Source organism: Panthera pardus, unplaced genomic scaffold, assembly GCF_024362965.1.
Source record: "Panthera pardus isolate Hobbes unplaced genomic scaffold, ASM2436296v1 HiC_scaffold_20, whole genome shotgun sequence".
NCBI lineage: Eukaryota > Metazoa > Chordata > Mammalia > Carnivora > Felidae > Panthera > Panthera pardus.
In genome coordinates, this window is record NW_026526766.1 from 6,301,316 (window position 1) to 6,322,834 (window position 21,519).

Consider the following 21,519-nt stretch of genomic DNA (forward strand, 5'->3'; position numbering starts at 1 on the left):
TCAAAAGGTATATACCTGAAGACATGTGTCCCAGGAGAGTAACACATATTGTGGAAAAACAGACTGGCTGGTCATCTGGCTCGACAGTACTTACATGAATGTGGCTTTTGCCGCAATTCAGGACCTAGTTGTGGGAGTTGAAGTGGGCCAGTGGTGAGTTTGTGGGAGGGCAAATATTTGGAGGCAGTCCCCGCCCACAAGTTTCAAACATGTTCCTGTGCCAGCAGGTAATTTTTCAAGCCTGAGAAGGGGCTCAGTGGGAGAATTTACTGACCTTGTTTGGCCACCAGGGCCGTACAATTTCTTTGAATATCTGGCTTTTCCAGGAAATCAGACTAGGAAAGTTCATTTGTCTGAAAAATGTCACTTAAATTTTGAGGAACTTGCTGAGGGTATAATGTCCAAGGGTATTTTGCTCCAATCATGTTTGGGGAAGATTTTTCCCCAGCCCCACACTTTCTTTATCACCTGGCCAGCAATCCTGGGCCTTTTCCCTAGCAAACGGAGCTGATACGTACAGTAAGAAGGATGAGAGGTGGCCATGAGATTCAGCACCTTCTACTGGCCAGAGAGTAATAAAAGATGAGTATGGGAAGGAATTGGACACGGGCTGGACTGAACAAGACTTGGGCAGTCAGATGGGCTCTTCTAACAGGTGGGTGAAGGTAAAGAAACACCTGGCACTTCACCTTAAACCCAAGGTCCACCACTCCACACACTGGGCTCCAGCCTCTTTTCCCGACATCCTCGGATCCTGCTCTAGGGTGGGGCATCCCATCACACAGGCTTGGTGTGGGAGAGGAGTGATCAGGAAGAACTGGTGGAATGAGCAGTCTACTCCTACTTGTAGTAATTCCTAGCTGAAGAGGAAAGCAGCGATACAAGCTAACCTTCATGGCGTTCTAAATGTTGCTAGGGCAGTTCCAAGTGCTTTATGTGTATTAACCCAATTAACTCTTACAACAACCCTAGAAGGTAGGTATGCTCATTGGTATCATTTTATAAATAGGGAAACTGAGGCACTGAGAGGGCAGACAATTTTGCCGAAGGACATATACTGAGTAAATGGGAGAACTGAGATTTAGCCCCCATAGTCTAGCTCCAAGTTCTTTTATTTATTATTGCTCTCCTTTGTGTTTGTAATAGTGAGCATCTCTGATTCTATCTGCAACCAGACACTACTGAAATAATCATAAATATATATATATGTATATATATTTATATATGTATATATATATATATTATATATATGTGTATATATATGTGTATATATATGTGTGTGTGTATATGTGTGTGTGTGTGTGTGTGTGTGTGTGTATATATATATATATATATATATATGAGATAACCTTAAGAGAAACCAATGGGAGTTCTCGAGCCTGTTTAAAGTGAGACCTCTTAAGAGTATCAAACCTGACAAATAAAAGGGGATTGAATGGAGCCCCTCCTGGCCTGGGATTATAAAAGAGAACAAGATCTTTAGGGACAGAACCATGGATTCTAGTGGCAGGAATTGTGACATTATCTGACAGTGGCATGCTTTGCATTAAAAGTAGGGGGTATGTTGACATTTTTGCTTCTACTCTTTGTCAGCTCTAGTTCCTTTACTCTTCCCCTCTTGTTCTCTCTGTCCCTTTCTTCATAGGCGGCAGCTACTTTGTGTCCAATAGACATACGCGTTATTGATCTCTCTTGCAGGCAAACACTCTGTGTGTGTGTGTGTCTATATATCTTTATATCACCTATGTATACACACATATGTTTCATACATACAAATTTATCTCTACAAATTGTTAGTTTTCTAAAAATATTAAGCAATCAAATTCAACAAACCATTTACTCTATATACTGTATGCCTAAGGTAGTTAAATTATTACCTTCATGCTCAATAGAACAGGAAAATAGTCGAGTCAAATGAGGTACCAAAGGCTGCTAAAGGCCCAGCCAGACATGATACTAAGGGTGAAGAGACCTATGTGCTGGGAATATAGGAGTGGACCCAGTGGACTGAGTGAGCAAGCTGTGGTGTGCTGGCTGGGAAGGAAGGAAACTGGGCTAGCCAGGAGGGCTCAAGAGAGGGAGAAATGCATGTTCATTATGGATACAATGGCCAGGATACTCACTCCCTGTCCGTACCCACACTGGGACAGTCAATGCCTCTTGTCCCCTAGCAAATTGAAGGGTCATCATGGTACTTTAATTTGCCAAAAGCTGGCTTGCAACAGACATTTGCTATATCTTTTCAATAGATGTGTGTGTGTGTGTGTGTGTGTGTGTGTGTGTGTGTGTGACATTATTCATTTCCAGTAACTTCTTGAAGTTCAAACCAGAGCATTCTCATAACCATCCTGACTTTGAGGAAGTAGTCTCCTGTCTTACTTCCCTCTCTCCACGTTCACCCCTTTGTTCCCCAATTTTAACTCCTCTCTTTAGAGCCACCAAACTTGAAGCTTCCCTGACTGTCCACAGAATTCCCCAGTGACGCTCTTTCATGTAATCTAGGAGAAATATCAAAGAGAAACTTCTTTCTGAGCTCCATAATCTACATTTATAAATTGTTCTTAAGTAGCAGTTTGGGTCCTCTGGATCCACTTTCTCTAGAAGTCCCAACTGTCTTCCCAATTGACTACCCAGAAATACCAAACCTCTTGAGAAATAATATTTATTCTTTTTTTCCTAATGTTTATTTATTTTTGAGAGAGAGAGAGAGAGAGAGAGAGAGAGAGAGAGAGACAGCACGAGTCGGGGAGGGGCAGCGAGAGAGGGAGACACAGAATCTAAAGCAGGCTCCAGGCTCTGGCTGTCAGCACAAAGCCCAACGTGGGGCTTGAACTCAAGAACCTCAAGATCATGACCTGAGCCAAAGTCAGATGCTTAACCAACTGAGCCACCCAGGCGCCCCAACAATATTTATTCTTTCTAAGCAATATAATGAATCACTTTTGGAACAAAGAAGGATCTATATCCCAGGATTGTAGAATTATACAGAATATCCAGAAAGAATTTAAAGCTGTTCACAAGGCTCTCTAACATACAACAAACAAGCACAAATGGAAAGTGGGTCAAGAAAGGGTAGGGAAAGAAGAATAAAGCCCAAACCACGGAGTCTCCTTTTCTTCCTGGGCACAAGCCAGGAATGCATGCTCCCTGTCAGAATACACAGGCTTGCTGTGGTTGAGCTACCATCTGCTTTTTTCCAGACCTTGACACCCATCACCTGATTGTTCTCCCTGCTTCCATGTCCCTACATTGTAGCAAAAGTGATCTCATAACACAAGCAGGATCAATCATTCTCCTGCTTAAAGCCTTCAGCAATTTCCCATTGCATTTAGAATGGAAACCAAACTCTTGACCATGCACTCAAAGTCCTATATGGCTAGCTTTCCAATTTCATCTTGTGCTTTTCTCCCTCCTTCATTTGCTACTCTCCTGTCACTCTGGCCTCCCTTCTATCCCTTGATCATGTCAAGCTCAATCCCACCTTAAAGCTTTTGTGCAAATTGTACATCCTGCTGGAAGTACAACAACTTTTGTACGGCTCAGTTTAAATGTTACCTTTTCAGAGAAATCCCTTCCCTATTCATTGTCTGTAAAGTCATTTCATGACTCTTAAATTTTATCTTGGTCTTTTTATTAATTTTTTAAAGTTTATCCACCTATTTTGAATGGGGAGAGAGGGGCAGAGAGAGAAGGAGAAAGAGAATCCCAAGCAGGCTCTGCACTGTCAGTGTAGAGTGGGGCTCAAACCCACGAACTGTGAGATCATGACCTGAGCCAAGATCGAGTCAGATGTTTAACTGACTGAGCCACCCAGGTGCCCCTACCTTGGTCTCTTATTTATTGGTATTGTTGCACTTATGTAGTCATTTATCTGTTTATTATGTATCTCCACCTTCACTCCCAGACCCTCATCCAGATTGCAAGTTCCACCAGGCAGGATCCAACCCATGTATGTTTTGTTCTTTCCTATATCTTCAGTATCTAGCTCAAAGCTTGCCAGGCAGTAAATACTCATTAAATATCAGTTGAATTAAAAAGTTAAATTTGCTATAAGTTTTCCAATCCAATGTTGGACAGTTAAACAATTACTAATACTTCTAAGGTTGATGGTAAAACAAAAAAACTTCTCACTTGAGGAAACACAATTACTTTGGCATTAAGATCAAAGGGAAATTTTTCCTAGAGTTCCTTAGAAAGCACATTATGTAATGACGTGAACAATGTCCTCATCCATATTTTTACAGTATATTCAACGACCAGTTTCAAAAAGTGCTTTGTTAAAACAACCTCAATAGAGGCCAATGACATTATAGCTATTTTAATTCAATGTAGTCTTTTCTTGCTGGGATACCAATACTAATTTGGTCTTGATGTTCAGCTGTAGCCAACACTGATAGCTCTCCCTCCAAATTCATAAACTCCTTTTTCCAGCTAGATTATATGTCCTAGTCTCCCTTGCAATTGGGTATGATCTTGTGACTGAATTCTAACCAATGAAATTCTAACCAACGAAATTCTAACCAATAAAACCAATTCATAAAAACTTTCCACTGAGCTCCTCTATATTCTCCTAGTTTAACAAGCTGTATGGAGGCCCCCTAAGGAAACCTCAGAAACCACATACTGAATATAACAGGGCCATTATCCATCTGAGTCCTTGATTGACTACACAGAGCAGACTGCCTACCCAAGTAGATACTGACTCTGTCCTTTTCTTATAGAAATTTTACCCCATGCCTATGGACAGAACATACATATTCTTCTACCAGCTCATGTTCAGCATTTACAATGTGCTTGAGTTTTCTTACACATATTAACTCATGTAATTATCCTAACAGCTCTCTTGATTCAGGTATTATCATTGGCTCCATTACACACATCAAGAAAGAAAGAAGTACAGCAACTTAACCAAGATCAAAGAAACAGGAAGCAGCAAACCCAGAATTCAAACCCAAACAGCCTAATTCTACAGTCCCTGCTCTCAATCACTCTCCTACCCTATTTTCTAACAGAGTTTTATTAAACTCTTTGTTGACATAGGTGCCAACTAATTAACTAAAGCCAAACGTTAGTCTTCAGCCATGCTTGTGATCCCTATGTCCATTGGAAATACTTTAATACTTGGCATGAATTATTGTGAGTCAATAAAACACTCTCCCAACCACTGTCCGGTACATACAAGTGTAATCCTGGATGAAAACTATGTCTGGGTTTCTTCCTTTTGTTTCTTCAGTCTCTTACAGGGAGGCAGAGGCAGTGATAAGACTGTGTGAGTCAGCAGGGGAAAGATGATGGAGTAGAAAAGCATCAGGAGTTTGTTTTCCCACCTGGACAATAATTACAGTGGCAGAATCTGTCTGATACAACTATTTTGGAACTCTGGAATCTATTGAAGACTTGCAATTTCCAGGGGAAGGCATGGTAAATTGCAATTAATTTTGATACATTTCAGCTCATAGCACAATATCAGCTGCCTATTTCCTACCCCTACTCCTATGGCAGGAGGCTAGCTATGCACATATTCCTGGAATAGCCCACACACAGCTTGTGGGAGCCAGGGCAGGCAAAAAAGACCCTATTCTCCAAATATTGAGGATTTTTGCTCTTATCACTGATTGCTGCATCTAACCACAGAGGTGCAGACAAAGAGGCAGCGGCCATTTTTGTTGCACCTCCTCTCATTGCTGCAATGCCCTCCCCCTCCAGCTGACATGACTTCCAGGGGACTTAAAGGGTCAAAGCCCTTTTTCTTACTATCCCCTAAAACTTCACATTTTTCTCTTTTTTCCCTTTGGGGACCCAGACAACAAAGACTAGGACATTTATAACTGCAGATATGGGGAAATTTTTAAAGTGACTGCATATGGCCAGAGAAAGGAATAGGTTCATAACAGACCTGAGAAGACCTTAAGTTTACACCTTGGTAAAATTGGCACAGATTCTTGGCACAGAGACAGACTACAACAGTAACAACAACGGCAACAACAACAAAATAAAAACAATATACAAAAACCACAACAAAACAGCAAACTCTAGGGAATATGGAGAATCTTATTTCTAGAGTTAACACATTATTAGATTCAAATGTCTTATTTTCTACCAGAACAACAAAAACAAAAATAAGGCATACAAAGAAACAGGAAAGTATGGTGCATTCAAAGGAAAAAATAAATCAACAGAAACTGTCCCTGATAAAGACCTGATGGCAGATCTACTAGAAAAATGCTCTGAAACAAGTGTGTTAAAGGTGCACAAAGAACTAAAGGATGATATGGAGGAAGTCAAGAAAATGATATATGAACAAAACAGGAAGACTGATAAGGAGATAGAAAACCTAAAAAGAAACCCAAAAGGAATTCTGGAGCACAAAAGTACAATACCTGAAATGAAAAATTCACTAGAGAGATTCAATGGCAGATTTGAAAGGGCAGAAGAAAGAACCAGTGAACTTGAAGATAAGACAATGGAAATTATCAAGTCCGAGGAACAGAAAGGAAAGACTCTGAAGAAAAGTAAACAGAGCCAAAGTGACCTGTAGGACACCACCAAGTGAGCCAGAACATGCATCACATGAGTTCCAGAATGAGAAGAGACAGAGAAAGGGGCAAAGAGAATATCTGAAGAAATAATGGCTGAAAACTTCCCAAATTTGATTAAAGACATGAATATAAACATCCAGGAAGCTCAATGAACTTTCAGTTCTGAACTCCACTGAGACACATTATAATCAAACTTTTGAAAGACAAAGACAAAGAGGGAAACTTGAAAGCAGCAAGAGAGAAGCAACTCATCACATACAAGTGATCCTCAGATAAGATTATCAGCAGATTTCTTATCAGAAATTTTGGAGGCCAGAAGGCAGTGAGCCGATAATTATTACTACTAGACTTGCTCTGCAAAGAAATGCTCAAAGGAGTCCTGCAGGGTGAAATGAGACGACAACAGACAGTAACTCAAAGCCATATGAAGAAATAAAAATCTTGATAAAGATAAATACACAGGCAATTATAGAAGCTAGTATTATGGTAACAACATTTTGTAATTCCACTTTTTGTTTTCTAAATGATTTAAGAAATTAATGCACTTAAAAGAATTATTAGTTTATGTTTTGGGGGATACAGTATATAAAGATATAATTTTGTGACTTCAATAGTCAAAATGGATGGGGAAAAAGTTGTAAAGGAGAAGAATTTTTTTTTTTTTTAAATTTTTTTTTTCAACGTTTTTTATTTATTTTTGGGACAGAGAGAGACAGAGCATGAACGGGGGAGGGGCAGAGAGAGAGGGAGTCACAGAATCGGAAACAGGCTCCAGGCTCCGAGCCATCAGCCCAGAGCCCGACGCGGGGCTCGAACTCACGGACCGCGAGATCGTGACCTGGCTGAAGTCGGACGCTTAACCGACTGCGCCACCCAGGCGCCCCTAAAGGAGAAGAATTTTTGTATGTTACTGAAGTTAAGGTAGCATAAATTCAAATTAGAGTGTTAGAACTTTAAGATGTTAAATGTAATCCCATGGGAATCATGAAGAAAATAGCTATAGAATATACACAAGAGAGAGAGAGAGAGAGAGAGAGAGAGAGGAACTTAAGCATTTCCCTACAAAAAATTAACCACAAAAGAAGAGAGTAATGCAGTAAATGAGGGACAAAAAAAGCTATAGGCTATATAGGATATAGAAAAATGACAAAATTAAGTCCCATCTTATCCATAATTACTTTAAATTTCAATGGCTAAAACTATCCAGTCAAAATACAAAGATTGACAGAATGGATCAAAACACATGATACAACTGTATGCTGTCTATAGGATACTTACTTTAGTTCCAAAGGTACAAAAAGATGGAAAGTAAAAGGTTGGAAAATATATTCCATGCAACTAGTAATGCAAAGAAAGCAGGGGTAGCTATACTAATACCAGACAAACGGACTTTAAAACCAAAAAGTTTGCAAGAGACAAAGAAGGACATTACATATTAATAAAAAATCAATACAGCAAGAAGATATAACATCCCATTTACAATAGCATCAAAAAGAAAAAAATACTTAGGAGTTAACCAAGGAGGTTTAAGACTCACAAAATGAAAACCACAAAACATTGCTGAAAGAAATTAAATAAGACACAAATGGAAACACACCCCATGTTCATGGGTTGGAAAGCTTAATATTGTTAAGATGCCAGTGCTACCCAAAGCAATCTACAGATTCAGTGAATCTCTATTAAAATCCCAATGGTATTTTTTTGCATAAATAAATAAAATGCATCCTGAAATTCATATGGAATCTCAAGGGACCTCAAATAGCCAGAGCAATCTTAACAAAGACCAAAGCTAGAGGATTCACACTTCCTAATTGCAAAACTTACTACGAAGCTGTAGTAATCAAAACAGTACAATATTGGGGAAAAGGCAGACATATAGGTCAGTGGGATAGAATAGAGAACTCAGAAATAAACCCCTCAACATATATGATGAAATAATTTCTGGCAAGCTTGCCAAGACCACTCAGTAAGTAAAGGACAGTCTTTGTAATAAATGGTACTGGGAAAACTGGATATCCACAGGCAAAACAATGAATTTGAACCCTTATCTAAAACCATATACAAAAATTAACTTAAAATGTATCAAAGACTCAAATGTAAGAGCTAAAATAATAAAACTTCTAGAAGAAAACATAGAGCAAAAACTTGATGAGATTGGATTTGTCTTGAATATGACATGAAAGGCACAGGCAAAAAAAGAAGATATAGACAAACTGACTTCATGAAAAATTTTAAATTTTGCACATCAAAAGACAATGCAAACATTGCAATAAGGCAACCAACAGAATGGGAGAAGCTATTTGCAAATCATATATCTGATAAGGGATTGATATCCAGAACTCCTAAAAGTCAAAAACAATAAAAGCCTGATTAAAAACTGGCAAAGGGCTTGAACTGACATTTCTACAAAGAAGATACATGAATGGCCAGCAAGCACATGAAAAGATGTTCAACATCACTAATCACTGGGGAAATGCAAATCAAAACCATAATGAGATACCACCTTACACCCTAGAGTGGCTACTGCCAAAAAAAAACAAAAACAAAAACAAAAACAAAACCAGAAAATAACACGTTGGTGAGGATGTGTAGAAATTGCCCTTGCATACTGTTAATGGGAATGTAAAATGAAATGGTGCACCCACTGCGGGAAACAATATATCAATTCCTCAAAAAATCACTGTATGACCCAGCAATTCTAGTTTTGAGTATACACAGAACATAATTGAAAACAGGGTCTCAAGGAGGTGTACCCATGTTTATGACAGCATTATTCACAATACCTGAAACTTGCAAGCAACCTAGGTGTCCCATCAACAGATTGATGGATAATCATAATATAGTGTATACATTCAATGGAATATTATTCAACCTTAAAGAGAAAAGAAATTCTGACATATGCCACAACCTGGATAAACCTTAAAAACATTATGCTAAGTGGGTGCCTAGATGAGTTAGTCGGTTAAGCATCCAACTGTTTTTTTATTCTTATAGAAATAGAACATTGAACTTCTTTTTAAAAAATTTTTCTAAACATTTATTTATTTTTGAGAGAGAGAGAGAGAGAGAGATAACGAGCAGGGGAGGGGCAGAGAGACGGAGACACAGACTCCGAAGCAGGCTCCAGGCTCTGATCTGTCAGCACAGAACCCGACATGGGGCTCAAACTCACAAACCGTGAGATCATGACCTGAGCCGAAGTTGGACGCCTAACGACTGAGCCACCCAGGCACCCCGTAGCACCCAACTCTTTATTTCAGCTCAGATCATGATCTCACATTTCATGGGCTTGAGCCCCACATTGGGCTCTGTGCTGAGCATGGAGACTTGGGATTCTCTCTCTCTGTCTCTCTCTCTCTCTCTCTGTTTCTCCCTCTCTCGCCCTCCCTGCTTGTGCTCATGCTCTCTTTCTCAAAATAAATATTAAAAAAAAAACAAAAACAAAAACATTATGCTAAGTGAAATAAGCCTGCCACAAAAAGACAAATACTGTATGATTCCACATATACGAAATATTTTACAGTAATCAAAATCATAGAGACAGAAAATAGATTGGTGGTTGCCGGGGGCAAGGGCAAGTGGGGAATAGGGAGTTACTGTTTCATGGGTACAGAATGTCAATTTTTACGATGAAAAGGGCTATGGTGCTGGATGGTGGTGATAGTTGCACATGAATGCATTTAAAAATGTATACTTAAAAATGGTTAAGATGGTAAATTTTGTTATGTATATTTTACAATAAAAAAAAAGCAATAGCATGATCAGAAAAAAAAAAAAAAAGATTGTAGGAGTTAGGGTGAGTATCTGCTGGTGAGGGTAGGAAGATGAGCTTGAACTGATGACTCACCAAGAGGTTATCTGCACAGGAGAGAAATAAACCCATTTATTTGTCTCAGTCCAGCAAATCCGTGTGCCACAGCTTGGAGAAGATTTGAAACACAGCCCTGTAGGATCTTTTGATCTTTGAATCACTATAATGATCTCGCTGAATTAATACATTTACAGAAAATCTTGCTGCTATTGCAAATTTTGATGATGTATCAGACAGGAAGCCTGGACCCTGCCATATATCCTGCATATGTAGCACTGCCTCAGACCATTACCTTGTCATCATTATGACTCTAATGGGATGCTGCTTTGTTCAGTGGAGTAAGGGGTTTCTTAAAAGTCAGAGATTGTCAAAGTGTGACCTGGGGCCTACCTCTGGTCTACTGTTTTTGTAAATAAAGTTTTATTAGAACACAGCCATGCTAGTTTGTTTGCATATTAATTATAGCTGCTCTTGCACTCTAATGGCAGAGTTGAGTAGTGGCAACAGAGATCACATGGCTCGCGAAGCCTGAAATATTTACTATCTGGCCCTTTACAGAAAATTTAAAAATGCCCACCCTTGTTATAACGGAGTAGGAGAAGAAAGGATAAAGGGATAGGTTGGAGGCTCATTGTGGGCATCTCGAATAGGGATGCCAAGGTGTTCAGACCTTATCCTTCACTCAGGGAGGAGCCACTGTAATACTAAGAAAGTGCTGTGATGACAGAAATATGTTTAAGGAGAATTCTGGTGACTTTATTATAAATGCTGAGAAAATGGGGGCTGAAACAAAAGGCAGGGAGCATGGTTAGGAGGAAGCTTACAGTTACTTAAACTGAGGCGATTAGGGTCTGGAGCAGACACTGTTGGTTGTCTACCACCATTCAAACCCCCATCTTCCACTGTGGCAAGGCCCCGACTTTGTTAAGGTATCTATCCTCATGTGACCCAGAAAAAGATGGTCTCATCCCTGGCTCCTGGGTAAATCCTTGCCAACAATTGGTTTGGGGGATGGGCATGGGGCCTGGTCGTGGCCAGTGAGACACACGAGGTGTGGCTGCTCAGTGTGGAATGTGGGACTACCATAGCTGTCTTGCTACAAGCTTGTGTATATAGAGTCAACCCCCCACCCCCACCACAGAGTGAGGCCAAGAGAATTGCAGAGAAAGAGACAGAGCCATTCTACATGTATATTTCTTGCTGAGATAATGATCTTCCTTTTGTTTAAGTCAATATGAACATCCTAATAGAAGGACCAAGAGAGGGCAGTAATTGTGAATTCACAAAAGAAGAAGTTGGAAGAAGAAATTCTGTGAAAGCAGATTAGGTCAATATTGAAGCTGAGCTATGAGAAAACAGAAGAGTAAATATGGTCCAAAGGTTTTAGCTCTGGTGACTGGGAACCTTAATAAACCATTAACAGAAAGGCACAAATGATGAGCATGGCCCACTGTTTCTGTTTTAGTCTATTTCCCTGTGAGGCCAACAGACATCCCAACAGAGGATCTGCTTTGCATATTGCTTTGCATATTGCTTCCCAAACATGTGAGTATGAGATAAAGCTCATTTGACCCTACAATATTGTAGCTGTCAGCAAACATTCTAGGAATGCAGTTATATACAATATTTATTTTTTATTATAGATGTTTAAATTATAACAGAAAGGATGTATTGTTTTGTAGTGGTTGTTAGATTGGGACAAAATCATTTCCTTGTAGAATTCAAATACCCATTTTTTTAGGGTGAGAGTGCAAAATATTTTTCTAAAATTAGGGTGCAATAAATTCATAGTAGGAAAAATTCATTTAAGTATACATAGATAAGTGTACCTTAATTTCTTTATTATAAAAAATACATTAAATCCTATATTCATCTGCTTTTAAAATATTGCCCAAAGAAGAGAAGATATCCAATAAAAAAGTCAACGATGAGCTGCTTTTATACTTACAAAGAGACAAACACATGCAGAGAGAAAGAGACTGAATAAAGATTTGCGGGGGGGAGGGGGAAGGGAAAACAGTAGGAGAAACAGATGCATTGTCTTTTCATCATATAAATACCCACAGGATGAAAGCCTTGGTGGGTGCCATGGCCTGGCTAGAGCTACAGATGAAAACCCACAACTCAAGTGTTGCCCTAATACAAAGAGGCAAATTTCTTTTTTTAAAGTTTTTTTTTTTTTCAACGTTTTTTTATTTATTTTTGGGACAGAGAGAGACAGAGCATGAACGGGGGAGGGGCAGAGAGAGAGGGAGACACAGAATCGGAAACAGGCTCCAGGCTCCGAGCCATCAGCCCAGAGCCTGACGCGGGGCTCGAACTCACGGACCGCGAGATCGTGACCTGTCTGAAGTCGGACGCTTAACCGACTGCGCCACCCAGGCGCCCCGAAAGAGGCAAATTTCAAACTCATTAATACTGCTTTAACAAAATTTTCTAGACAAAAAACGAGTTGATCAATGTACTAGAATAGAGTCTATGAACAGATAAATAGATATGTAGACAGAGATACAGTCAATTGGTTTATGATAAAGGTGACACTGCTATAGAGCAAGGGGAAAGACAGTCTTTTCAGTAAATAGTGTAGAGACAATTGGTTATCCATATGATTTTTTAAAATGTGGGGTGTCTGGGTGGCTCGGTCAGTTAAGTGTCTGACTTTTGACTCTGGCTCATGTCATGATCTCATGGTTGGTGAGTTTGGGTCCCACATCCGGCTCTGTGCTAAGAGCACAGAGCCTACTTGGGATCTCTATCTCCCTCCCTCACTCTCTCTCTCTCAAAATAAACACTTAAAAAAATTTTTATTATTATGTTTATTTTGAGAGAGAGAGACTGAATGCGAGTGGGGGAGGGGCAGAGAGAGAGGGAGACACAGAATCTGAAGCAAGGCTCCAGGCTCTGAGCTGTCAGCACAGAGCCCGACGTGGGGCTCGAACCCATGAGTGTGAGATCATGACCTGAGTCGAAATCGGATGCTCAACCGACTGAGCCACCCAGGCGCCCCAATAAACACTTTTTTAAAAAGTAGAAATACTTTTTATGATGTGATATGCAAAAAATTAATTCCAGAAGGACTGAAGATCTAAATGTGAAAAGTTAACAGTAGATATTTTAAAAGAAAACGTGGAAAGAGGTCTTCATGACCTTGGAGTAGGCAAACTTTGCTTAAATGGGACCCACAAAAAAATAAAGGGAAAATTGGTAAATAGGACTATGTAAAATTAAGAGCTTTTTGATCATCAAAAGACCCAACTAAGAGAAAGAATAGGAAACACACAGGGTGAGAAAATATCTGACAAAGGACTTATATGTAGAATCTGATAAGAATTCCTACAAATCAATCATAGACAACCTAATAAAAAATGAACACAACACTTAAAAAGCCCCTTCATGGAAGCTGATTGCCACATAGCCCACAAACATGAAAAAGAGCTCAATTCCATCAGCCATCAGGACAATGCAAATGAAAACCATAGTTGATATGTCTACAGATTTACCAGAATGCCTAAAATAGAAGCAACAAAATGCCAGATGTTGGTGAGAAAGTGGAATAACTAGAGTTCTCACACGCTGATGCTGGAAATGCGAATTGGTACATTTCCCAACATTTCCACACTATGCCCCAGAAATCCCACTCTTATGTATGTCTATATCTTGATGGCCCAGCAGTTGAACTTACCAGTTATATACTGAATAGAAATGAGCTCAAGGATTCATCAAAGACATACACTAGAATATCTAGAACAACACTAGTCAGATTATCCCCCATTGCCTGGAAAAACAAAACTATACAGGCAAACGAACATCTGACTGCTTCTGGAGTTGTCCAACCCAGGTAGGTCCCAGTGGTAATAAACTCTGAAACCTCTTCATTAACATGCCTCCAGGCAGTCTTTGGCTGCAGCACAGCAGGGAGGGTAAGAGCACGGGATCTGAAGCCACACTGTGTCTGCATCCTGCAGACATCTGATTTTGGTCCAGTTATCTAAACTTTCTGTTCCTTCATTTCTCCATCTGTCAAGAAGAGATGATAACGGTAGTTTCCTCGTAGAGATTTTAGGAAGACTAAATGAGTCAATGCACACAAAGCACGGAGAATATTGCCCAACATATAGTGAATGTTTTAAAAATCTTAACGCTATTGGGGTGCCTGGGCGGCTCAGTTGGTTAAGCGTCCGACTTCAGCTCAGGTCATGATCTCACAGCTTGTGGGTTCCAGCCCCTCATTGAGCTCTGTGCTGACAACTCAGAGCCTGGAGCCTGCTTCGTGTTCTGTCTCCGTCTCTCTCTGCCCCTCCCCCGCTCATGTTCTGTCTGTCCTTCTCTCACAAAATATAAACGTTAAAAAAATTTTTTTAAGTCTTAATACTATTTATTAAACCTCTTTCATATGTTCCAGTGCTCTGATATGGCAGAACTCATGCCACTACAAAAATACCACATTTGGGCTAGAATCAATGAGGCACCAAAATTCACGAACTCGCCAAGGATTGAGAAAATATAACTTCAGTGGTAGAGAGGATAAAAATTGAGTTCAAACTGCTTTAATTATTTTCTGGCGATTCAGTGGTTTCTCTAACACTGTTATTTGTGTCTTTTGTTTTGTTTTGGGAGGAGGAGGCGGCTCTATGCCCATAAGTAATGATAATATGCTTCAATCGTGGTGTTTTTAAGGGTAGTGTGGATGTCTGGCTCATCTCTATATTCTTCATGAAGCCAAGTAGATACAGTAGGCACTAAATGCGTGTTTGTTCAAACAAAGAGGGCAAGTTCTCATTGATGGTGTACTTGTTTCTCTTTAGTTAGAAACCAACAAGGGTCATTGTTTTGCTATATTTTGTTTTCAGTTTGACTGAAGGATAGACAGAAATATTTAACTTGAGGTGTAAAAAGAGGAATTACTTTCCACTAGAAAACAGCTTGTTCTGAAATTACCAAGAAGTGAAGCATCTTTCTTTAAAAACAAAACACAGGTATCCAAATAAACATTTTCTAAACTGTCCCTAAATAAGTTACATTATCTTATGCAAGTAATTTCTGCTTTACGGTAGAGTTCAGCATTTACTGACATGAGAGATCCAGATGAATCGAAAAGGGATCAATGCCAGAATTTTAAATGGGCAAATTGAAAAAGAAAAGAAATTCTAGTCAATTGTAACATAATGAAAAACTCCAAAATTGTTACGATGACCATCAACCCAACACAACTTTAATTCAGTTATTTTACTTTATAGAAAGAAAAATTAAACATTTTAACTTTAAAATTTTTTAATTTTTAAAAATAAGTTTTAGTAATATATACAAAATTAATTTTGATTTAAAAATGGTTTCTGAAGTCGTCCATTACCAATACCAGTCTGGTTGGATTTATAGCTCCTGGACTTTAAAATAATTTAATAAGTAATTTCTTGGCATTGATAGTATCAATACACAAACTGACTAGACCATCCATCATGCATTAGATATGCTGTCGCATTTAGACCTCACTCTGTTTTACCCATAAGGAAACAAGACTCATGAAGTTAAATCACATACCCAAGTCACAGAGTTACTAAGAGTGGAACTTGGGTCTGACTCCAGGTTTCTACACAATCTCTCACTTTTCCTAAATATATGTACATTTCTCAGTACAGCTAGATTTTTTTTTTTTTTCAGTTTTTACCTTCCACAGTCACCCAGGATGAAGCAACTTTTAGAACAGTGGTAAAACAACAAAATGTGTTTGTTGTTTTTGTCTTTGTTTTTGTTTTTCAGTTTTCTCCTACATGTCTGAATCACTTTAATCAAGTTTTGAAGTCCCCAAGCATCTTCTGTGTCCTAGAAAGAGGCCATTTTGTTGGATCTCATACATGTTAGCATTGACAATTTGTTTCTGTCTTGCTAAGAGAGGTGGTTAACGGATAAAGCTTGCTCTCAGTCATTTGTTGTTGCTGATTTAAATTTTTTTCATTATTCATGCTTGATGTGGCATTTTCTTTAATTCTCACAAAAAGATTCTTCTAGTCAGTTTCAGTTATGCAAGTTTTGTTGTCTACTGAGTAACTTCTCCATAATCTTTCATTTTTCACAACTGCAAAGCACTGAGGTGGAAACAGCTTTTTGTGTCTTGTGAAAGTCTGGGTGCTTGGTCTTGGGGCAGACGGCCAAACCTTCCCAAGGAGAAGCCAAGATCTGAAAGGGGAAACCTAGGTTTGGGGGATTTTGATAGTCACCAATAACCCCCCAAATGCTGGCCAAAAGTTTTACCTTGCAGTTATGCAGAAACTTTGCTTGTGTTAAACTCAGTTCTTAGACTGGATACATATATTGGAATCTTTCTTGCAAATTTCCCCAAGATCCAAATGTTTTAGTGATTTCATATCAAAAGAAACATATTTCATATCTATAACACCATAAACAATGGGTTGATTTGTTCTACTCATTTTTTTTTTTTAAACAGTATCATATGGATCTAAACCCACAGTCAGAGCCCATAAGTAAACTGATCATGCTTTTCCATAGTCAAGCCATACTGGGAGTGAAACCAGTGAAAACTGGGGAAAAGGTAAATGAAAGAAAATAATTCAGTCCAGATTGAAAATCCATTGGTGGTTCAATTTAGTTGTTTAAACTCCCTCACCTCTGATGTTTGTATTTAGTCTTACACATTAAGGAGAGTTATCATTTCTTACAAGTAGTACTTGAAAGTTCCTAGAAGGCAAATAATTGAGCTCAGATTTTAAAAATTATAATTTATTTGGAATAGGTAGTATGTTCACATGATTCAAAAGTCAAAAGGTCCTACCAGTAAGATTGTCCCACTAGGAACCCACTATGCCACTCCAAAAACAACCAGTCTTATCAGCCTCTTATGCATTCTTTCAGATATACATTTTTTGCATATACATGTAAATATGTATCTACATTTTTTCCCTTTCAAATAATACAAAATTTATATCTGCAAGGATAGTGTACATAATATCAAACTAAGTGTACCCAGTATACACACTAAGTGCCTGGTGTACAAAGTGTTCATAGTATAAATGCACACATAATACAATGTACAAAGTGCTCATACTATACTGTTCTATATCTTCTTTTTTCAATTTAACAATAACTATATGTCAGAGATATGTTTCATATCAGTACAGAAAGAACTTCCTCATCTGTTTATGTGGCCGTCTAATATTCTTGTTTGGATGCAACGCCCCATTCATTTAACCAGTTCCCAAATGATGAACATTTGGGTTATTTCCAATGTTTTGCTATCACAAACAAAGCTGAAATCCTTTCAGCTTTAAAACCCTTTTTTAAATCAAAATTAATCTCATATTTATTAATTCACATATCCTTCACAGTAAGGATACGTGAATATCCTGACACACATGTCATTTTTCACATACGAGAATAGAACTGTAGGGTAAATTTCTATAAGGAAAATTCCTGGGTCATTTATCATTTTGATAGATATTGCCAAATTATCCTTTTCAGAGGTTGTAGCAATTTACATTCCCACTAAAATGTAAGGGATCACGGATTTTCTTCCATTGTTAAATTTATCCAAAGGGGAAAGGGGAGGGGGATAGGGGAGGAAGAGGAGGATGATGACGACGACAAGGAGGGGCAGCAGCTGCCCACACTGCTATGGCCTGGATATTTGTGTCCCCTCAAATTCACATGTTGAAATTCTAACCCCCAAAGATGATGGTCTGAAGATGATGGAGCCTATGGAGGGTTCTTGGGTCATCAGGGTGAAGTTCTCATGAGTGGGATCAGTGTTCCTATGAAGGAGACACCACAGGGATCCTCTGCCCCTTCCACCATGTGGAGAGACCACGAGAAGGTGCTGGGTACAAGCCAAGAGGAGGATCCTGACCAGAAGACAACCATGCTGGCCTTGGCCTTGGTCCCACCTGGACCTGGGACTTCACAGTCGCCAGAAAGGTCAGAAATAAATTTACCAGTCAGCTGCTCTGTGGTATTTTGCTATAGCAGCCTGAACGGACTAGAAACGCACACCATCAGACGCAGGCATCTTCTCCATTCTCCAGGGTCCAAGTTGAATCTGGCCTCATTGGTGAAAGTTTCTGGCACCAATGATTTCCTCCTTCTTCTACTTTATAATGTTTGCTGTCCTCTCTTCTCACTGTCCTGAGACATTTTCTTCAAGTCTCATATTCTCCAACATTTGAATTATGACTTAATTCTTCTTGAATTTATGTATTATGTCTTCAGTTAGACTGTAAGCTTCTTGAAAGCAGTGGCCACATTTCACATCTTTGACTCCTCTGCTATGCCTTGTAAATGCCTGGCCTAGAGAAGTTGGCCAACAAGTAATTGTGACCCACGGATATGGTTGTAATGGAACTGTGAAGAAACATGTGTGGAATTTCAAGTATTAAAGTGGCACTTGCGGGGTGCCTAGGTGGCTCAGTAGGTTAAGTGTCCGACTTCGGCTTGGGTCATGATCTCGCGGTTTGTGAGTTCGAGCCCCGCATCAGGTCTGACAGAACGGAGCCTAGAGCCTACTTTGGATTCTATGTCTCTCTCTCTCTCTCTCTCTCTGCCCCTCTCCCACTTGCATGCATGCTCTCTCTCTCAAAAATAAAGAAACATTAAAAAAAAATTTTTTTTTTTAAGTGGCACTATATCTCATCTTTGGCATGGGCTGGGGAAGGGAAATCAACCCCTAGACTACAAAGAGGGAGAACAGAGGTAGAGGGAAATACAGGAAGCAAAATCAGATTAATATGTTAAGATTTGCCACAATCCTGACACAAAGACTTCTTCTGGTAAACCCATTTACTTCTTGAGAATTTTCCTTCCCCAAAATGGAGGCACCAGAACACCATCCTAACTCGGTTTTGCCACCATCGTAGTCATCCCCAGGAGTCTCAAGGCACTGGATCTGAGAGTGTGATCCTTCAGCTGGTCTCCAGCCTGGAGATGATGCAAGATCAGATTCACCTCCGTTTACCTTCCCTCCAGCCAGGATGTGGCTGCCTATTGTTTGAGGCATAGCCTTGAAGGGGGTGTCCCTTCTGCAGTGCCTAGGGTCTTAACATCTCATCTCCCCTCCCTATCTGGATCATCCCCAGATTTGCCACCTGGCCTGAAAGGCCCTACTGAGGGGCTGAATCCTGAGGCCTGCATGAGACTTAACTCCACACCAGACTGCTGCCCATCTCCGCAGCCTTGACTCTCATTTTCTGCAAGAGATCTAGAAAGATCCAGAAAGATGACACTGACTAGAAGGAGGAAGATGGGGATCTGTGTTTTCTTCAATGGAGATAGAGGTTCTGAACTTCTGCTTCATTTAATTCCATTCTTCTATACTACAGAATCTGCAATCAGATCATAAATTGATGAAAAAATGGAGCTAAAATATGATAACTTCATAATTAAGAAACCAAGAAGTGTAGGGGCACCTGGGTGGCTCAGTGGGTTAAGTCTCTCTCTCTTTTTTTATTTTGAGAGAGAGAGAGAGAGAGAGCAGGGGAGGGGCAGAGAGAGAGAGGGAGAGAGAGAGAATCCCAAGCAGGCTCCATGCTGTCAGCACAGAGCCCGATGTGAGGCTCGATCCCACAAACCGTGAGATCATGACCTGAGCTAAGATCAAGAGTTGGATGGTTAACTGACTGAGCCACCCAGGCGCCGCAAGCATCTGACTCTTGATCTCGGCTCAGGTCACGATCTCACGGTTCGCGAGGGCAAGCCCTGCATCGGGCTCCACGCTGACAGTGAGGAACCTGCCTGGGATTCTCTCTCTCTCGCCCCTCCCCTACTTGCACACTCGCTCACACTCTCTTTCTCTCTTACTCAAAATAAATAAATTAACTTAAATGAGAAAAAAAGAAACCAAGAAATGTACATTTCAGCCAATTTGGCCACCTATTCTCCATTCGAAATTATGTCATAGTAGTCTTATATACATTACTTTTAAATGACCACTTTATATTTTTCTGTTGAGGGAAAAGACATAAGTAAATAATCAGCAAGAATTATAATAAAAACTATTGCTTGGTATATCTCATCACCAGCCCATGGCATTAGATGAGCTAATATAATCCCAGTGTCTAGCCTGAAGTACGTGCCCAATAAACGGTAATTATCATGACTTTTAATGACAAAACCTCACCACTAACAATTGTTTCAGTTTCCTCAAACTTTAGTTTCTTTTAAAATATAAATAATTCTGAGAATATTTAAATTATAATAAGGGTAAGTTGGTTTACTGATTTCCTTGAAACTCTGGAGGCCTGGAGCAGGGAAAAGTCATAAAAATGGAATGCATCTGTCTTCACAAATATGGCCAGGGATAGCAATTGTGCAAAAGTTAACTCTGAATTCTAACTTTTAAAATAGTAATAATCTAAGTTTTCTAAAATATTTAGATAAAAATATATTTGGTTGGGGCACCGAGGTGGCTCAGTCGGTTAAGCTTCCGACTTTAGCTCAGGTCATGATCTCATGGTTCGTGGGTTCCAGCCCCACGTTGGGCTCTGCGCTGACAGTGTGGAGCCTGCTTGGTATTCTCTCTCTCTCTCTCTCTCTCTCTCTCTCTCTCTCTCTCTCTCCCCCCCCCCCTCTCCCCCCCCCCCTCTCTCCCCCCACCCCCGCCCCCCCCGCTGATGCGGTCTCTCTCTCAAAATAAATAAATAAACTTAAATAGTAATAATAATAAATAAAACTACAAATCTTTTTATGGCCCCATCCTAGACCAGGCTTTAACCCTCCACTTGACTTCACGCTAAGATGTCTCACTTCCCTTTCAGAGTGTGAAGACTGGAATACATCCAGCTTTACAGGCGTTGGCCTTCATGTCCATGTTTACTGTCCTGCGAAGAGGACTCTCTGAGAGGAAAGCCCCTTCAGTTTCCTTATTGCTGTCTGTTTTGTTTTTTTAGAGAGAGTAAGCACAGGCAGGGGAGGGGCAGAGAGAAGGAGAGACGGAATCCAAGCAGGCTCTGTGCCATTAGCACAGAGCCCAATGCAAGGCTTAAACTCACAAACCTTGAGATCATGACCTGAGCCGAGATAAAGAGTCTCAGAAGCTTAACCCACTGAGCCACCCAGGCGCCCCTCCTCAGAGCTGTCTTGAGGACCACTCCCTCCCTCTCATCCTCCCTCCTCTCCTTCCTCCCTCAGATCTTCAATTTGTGTGACACAACTTTGACTCTTTTCTTG